The sequence below is a fragment of the Poecilia formosa genome, unplaced genomic scaffold (genome assembly GCF_000485575.1).
Source record: "Poecilia formosa unplaced genomic scaffold, Poecilia_formosa-5.1.2 Scaffold364, whole genome shotgun sequence".
NCBI lineage: Eukaryota > Metazoa > Chordata > Actinopteri > Cyprinodontiformes > Poeciliidae > Poecilia > Poecilia formosa.
In genome coordinates, this window is record NW_006800303.1 from 62,249 (window position 1) to 68,248 (window position 6,000).

The window sequence follows — 6,000 nt, forward strand, 5'->3', positions numbered from 1 at the left end:
TTTATTAAATGTTACAAACTGTGATTCCTATAAATTGGATAATAAACACTAATAGGGGTAAGTACATAGTACATGTAAATTGAACATTACATCGTCATTGTGTAAAATTCTCCGTCTCTTTTCTGCTCTGATGGAATCTCTCCTCCTGCTCATCAATCATTGATCAGATTCTCAGGAAACTGATCCAGATGTCAGAACAAGTCATGCATTTTGATACTCATGTTGCTCCATAGTTCAGAAAGTTGACCTGATTGAGCAAAAACCAAAAGTGATTTTTGGATTCATCTCATCAAAATGACCCTAAAACAGTTGGGAAACCCCAGACTTCTTGGCTGTTGACCAGTGTTTTGCATTGAACAGTTCTCCAAGATTCATCTCTGAATCTCCTGAGATGTTTTCTCTGCTTGACGCTAACGATCTGACCCTTCTTAAACAGGCTAAAATGTTTTCTACGACCACAGGATGCATCCTCCCACATGGTTGTTTAAGAAACGAGAAGCCACTGGGATTAAATAACTTAAGACGTTGTCCATGCAGTAGCTGTCCAATAGGAAGCCTGTACCTGTTTGCTCAGTTAAATTCAGGTGGTGACTGTTTATTTGGACAGGCAGTGTATAGCATGAACCAACTGCAGATGGGATGTGATTGTTCATGTCTGAGTCATGTCCCAGTGTCTGCGTCACTCACCACCTCTTTGACTGCAGCAGGTCACTAGTCACAGGATCAAGCAGGTATGGAAAACTCATAAATATTTCAGAGTCATGCTTCATTTGACTCTCGCAGTGACATGTTATTGGCTGCTACCAGCACAGGAGTGTGTTGTTTTCCTGACCAGAAAACAGGACAAAACACTTCGTTGTCATTTTGTCTGGACTGAAACTCCACACTTCAAGTTTCTAAGTATTTTGTAGCAACGTCATTCTCTTATTGCTCCTTTTGCTTACTTTAAAAACTCCTGCTCTTTCTGAAAGCTTCAGGAAGTCACCAATACACAGCTTCTTTATTAACTCTTAAAAAACGTTTTTATCAGCGTTACACTGACAAGTGCCTCCAGTAATGAGCTCAGGAGATGTGCAGTTTGCTAACATCTGCTAGCTAGTCTGAAGGAGCTGAGTGGGGGAGTCTTTGAGGACAGCTGCTCGGTGAGGCGGAAGCTTAGAAGCTTGGAAACTGCAGCTCAGAGGAGGAGCTGCGCCTTGTAGGCGGGGCTAGGTCCATTTGCACAGCTGAATGGTTGCCATGGGAGATTTCTCAAACATGCAAGAAAGAATCAAGATAACATTCCAGATATGATTTTAAGGGAACAACATTATAACATGATGGAAAGCTAAAAAAAGTTGATTTTACATGATACTGCCCCTTTAAGTTGTTTTTTATAGTGTCACACAAGGAAAACCACATCAAAATCCAACAGTGTTCCTCAAATACCGGGCAGAAAGTTCACTCTTAATATGAGAGTAGAATATTCAGCTTTAATGTCACCTCCACACAGTCTGGGCTCTGGACCAACTCAAGAGCCCCCCCCCAAAAAAAGAAAGAAACAGGCCAAAATATAGTTTATATTACAGACTGGTGAATAATGTTACATTCAAGTTAGTCAGTGGAGCTCTGCTTCCACTCAGTGACTCTCCTGGATCTAATTCACACCCTATGACTCCACAACCTTTAGGTTAAACATTCAGACGGGACTTTAATATGGTCTGTCAGAAGTCCTGCAGATTTTCAAAGAGCATAGCTTCCAACAACTCAGGCCTAAATGTGGGATTCAGTAGGTCTTCTTCTCACTGGGTTAGTTTATTTAAATCGGCTATAAACAGAGCTGGTAGAGGAGCTTTGGCCCAGAGATCATAGTTTGTTTCATATTTTCCATGTGTTCCTGTGAGTCACTGTGTCATGGGATTCTCAGAGAAAATAGAAAACAGAGAATAGAAACAGAGAAACACTGCTCTGACTGAGGAACCTCAAGAAGAGACGGATTGAAGCAGCCAACAACAGAAACCTCTGTTTTTACCTCTTCACAGGGGAGCCTGTGTCTCCCCCTTGTGGCAGAGATGTGATCTACAGCAACATGTTTGGGTCAATTTTTTAAATTATTTGTCCTCATGTGAGGAAGACTTGAACTAAAAAAAATATGAATTTGTTTTTGTGTAGCATATTAAAAATATTCAGCATTTCCTCTAATTGGAAATGTTTAAAAATGAAACATTGTTTGCAAGTTTAAGCTGCACAGATTAAGTCACTGAAAAATCTGAATTACCGATGAGAGGACTCGGGTTCATTCTGTAGGTATTCTCATTTGAAACCTAAAGAAAAACATCTGTAATCGAACATGAATAAAATGATAAGTTCTGTAGATAGTTATTTTTTAAATTAGCCAACTCAGATGCATATTCCTTTGGATTAGACTCCATTGTGTGTGTGTTTTTTTAAATAACTACACTGTATTTATGTCCATATGTTGCCCTTGCAGTACAGTATTTTAAATCTGTTTTATGTATTTTATATTCTATATTTGAGTTTACTGGGAAAGCTTGTGAGTTTAACGCTTGGTGCACAAGACTCCTCTGCTGAGAGAATGCTGCCCTCTGGTGGCAACATGTAACTTTTTTTCCAACTTTGATGGTTAATTTATTGAGCAAAACCTCTGCGACAAATTTAACAAAATCAAGCTCTTCATCTCCTGGTGAAAAACTAAAACTTTAATACGAGTTCACTGTGAACCATCTTTCTGATCGCTGTGTGTAGAAGGAATCTTAAATAGTCTGAAGTTTTCTGAGGTTCTTGCAGCATGATAAAACAGCAGGTTTGGGAAAAGAGAGACGAAGCATCCAGAATAAGTCCATCTTTATTTTGGAATTTGGGAATACAAATCTGAAACACAACCATCCATGGAGCATTCACACGACACGCTCAGTCCGGTAGCGGTGTGCTTTTTGTACAAGCGCAGCTTTTGGAAAAAAAAACAAAAAAAAAAAAACACATCAAACACCTGTGACAGTCAGTGCAGTTAAAGGCAACTTAACATCAGGTATTTGGAGGAATCAACTACACGCAGGACTCCAGCCACCTCTTAAGGGGATAATGGTGTTTGCAGACAGAAATGCAAGGCTGTTAGAAACTGGCTTCATTAGGAAAATAGATTCCTGTTTTTTTTGTTGTTGTTTTTTTTACTGCTCCCCACCCAGAAAGAAATAGACTATAAAATCATCAGACTGAAACAGTAAGCAACGGTGATGCACCAAAGTCCCATTTAAATTTGACCTCACCATAAAAATACAAATGTTGCCTCCTTCAGATGAAATATTTAGCTTGGAGACCAACTTTAAGCATCCATTATTGAACCGTGTTTGACATTTAAAATTGTCTTTTCAAACATTGTTCTTCTGAGGCTCATAAAAGAGAAAGTAATGAATGTTGGATTCAACTTTTACAGTCAGATAAATCCAGTCTGGCCTTTTGTAGCTTCACAATCATTCAAACTTGAGGCATTTCCTGTCATTCTTTAATAACACATGGTGCTACTGCAATGCCTTGTTAAAGTATTCACGCCCCTCCATGGTTTATGACATTACACCCACAGACTTTGTCGTATTCGATGTGATAAACCACCAAAAGTCATTGTAAAGTGGAGAGAAAATTGAGACGACTTTCTCCCTTTTTTTTCTAATCTGTAAAGTGTGGCATGCTTTTGGACGTAGCCCCCTTTAATCAGAACCTTGCAGAACAATACACACACAGATGGACTCTGTTAAGTACTTATTAGTCATCTTTGGGAAATCACTTGTACTGGAATTCACTTATGAATATCAGAATACAATGCACAGAACACTTCTCAGTTTGTATTTATTAGGATGTAAAACGTATCTGTCTATTTTTACTCAGATTTGTGTGCTACCTTGTGTTGCCCTATTGAATGAAATTCTAAAACAGTACATTGACATTTGCTGTTGCAAATGTGACAAAATAAAAAAAGTTCATAAGACATGAATACTTTTTGCAAGGCGGTGAGTGTAAGAAAACAAAAAAAACAGACCCGACATTAAAGACTACACTGAGCTGAGTGGAGTCAAATCTGACCTTTAAACTGTTTGCTCCGTGTAAATAACTGAACTGAAGGCCTTGGCTTTGAATCCCATCTGGATTGGAGTTTTTAACTACACTTTAATGGACTTCCCCTGCCAAGTTCAGACTCTTAACAAGCAGGAAGCTGTTAGTGGGTGGAAAAGAAAGAGAAAAAACCCAAAAAACTCCTTAAATAAATAACACACCAGTGATCTGATGTGGTAAAACACTGGGGTTTTATATTCATATAAAATCTTTGGGATAAATGTTTGAATACTGGCTCAGATTGATTAGGTTATAAAGCAAAGTTTACAGGTCTGTCTCAGTAAATCAGTATCTGTGTTCTGATGAGACACGTTATAAAAACATACTCATTAAGCCCACATTTAAAAATGTCCTTTTAATGTTTCTTACATAACATTTTTATATTCTAAGCAGATAAATGTTATGTTTTCATCAGCAGTGAGCAGAAAATTATAATATTTTACAAGAAAATATAAAAACAAAATGTGTGGAATTAATCTAAATAAAGGGTTTGTAAATGGACTTTTTAATAATATTCTAAATTATTGAGATAAACCTGTTTGTCTAATCTACACTTCAAAGTCTCTGTTAATGATAATGATCAACATTCTTACAGGTAGGTTATCCTGACAGTAAATAAAAGACTGTAAACAGGAAAACGATCTCAACTAAATCCGCCACTTTATGTTGTTTCTTCTCTTCCACCTTCCATCTTGTCCTTTAAACTCTTTAGGAAGCACAACTTATAAATCTGTTTCACTGCAATGTTTGAAAATGCTAAATTATAAAACAAGTAATGCACACAAGCAGGCAGCAGGACGAAGTAAACAGGACATTTTTGTGAAGCCACGAGTAAAAGGAAAGCACGCCCTCTTTTCCTTTGAAGCCTCGACGCTTCAGGAGGATTAACTCTCAGATGATGTTTTCTGTTTGTTGTAGAGGAAGAATTTTGTCTCATTCTTTAAGACTTTCAGATGTCGGAATTTTGAAAAAAAAAAAAAAAAAACTTTTTATTTTTAGTGGCACTAATCCTCTTCTGTAACCTGTTATTAAATTTGTACTAAATTTGTGAAGCTGTTGATTTTTTTTATTTCTCTGAGCACAGTAGGAATTTTGCCAGACATTAAGTGTTTTCCTCTTGAAAATAATATTTCTCACTTCAAAATGATAGACGTTTTGGAAATGACCTCATGAACTCTCTCAGGCAACAACAGTTGCTTCTTTACAGTTATTGCTGTTCCCTTCACACCGGTATCTCCCAGACCAACAACTAGACGTAAATTCCTATTTTCTAAGAGTCTGTCATACTTCTGAGCAAAAGATCAGAATTCTGATCATCCAATTGAGTTCTTTGATTAGTAGCAGGTACTTCCCCTTTAAAATCTTGTTCAATCAAAGCAGGAACTTTGATTTTCACTTATAATGTTGACATTATTTGCTAAACCAGGGAGAGGATACAGTTCAGCCTGAGGCCTGAACTCATTGTACAGCCAGAGTTTCCTCAAAGGTAAAAACTTTGAATAAAAGAGGGTGTACTTTCTTTTCCCCATGACTGTTTTGTGAATTAGGTAGAAAAAAGTGCGTGTAGGCCGTGTGTGAGTTTGTCATGTGTGATTAGCAAAAAGCATGGCTTGCAAACGATGCAACATTCGTCTGGACACACAGGAAAAACTGGAGGCCAAAACGTGGCTGCAGCAGATAAACAATGATCTTATGAGATATGATTTTACTATGTATTAAGACGCAGTCGGGTCTCGGCAGTTTTGGGAAAACCATCAGGAGATATGACCCTGTAATGTACATTCACCCTGTCAGCAACCACACCAAGGAAAACAACAACTACTGGTTTGTGAAGTCTGCTCACCCAAAACACTGTGGGACCATCTGACAGGTTGAATTTCTTTCACTTGTTGA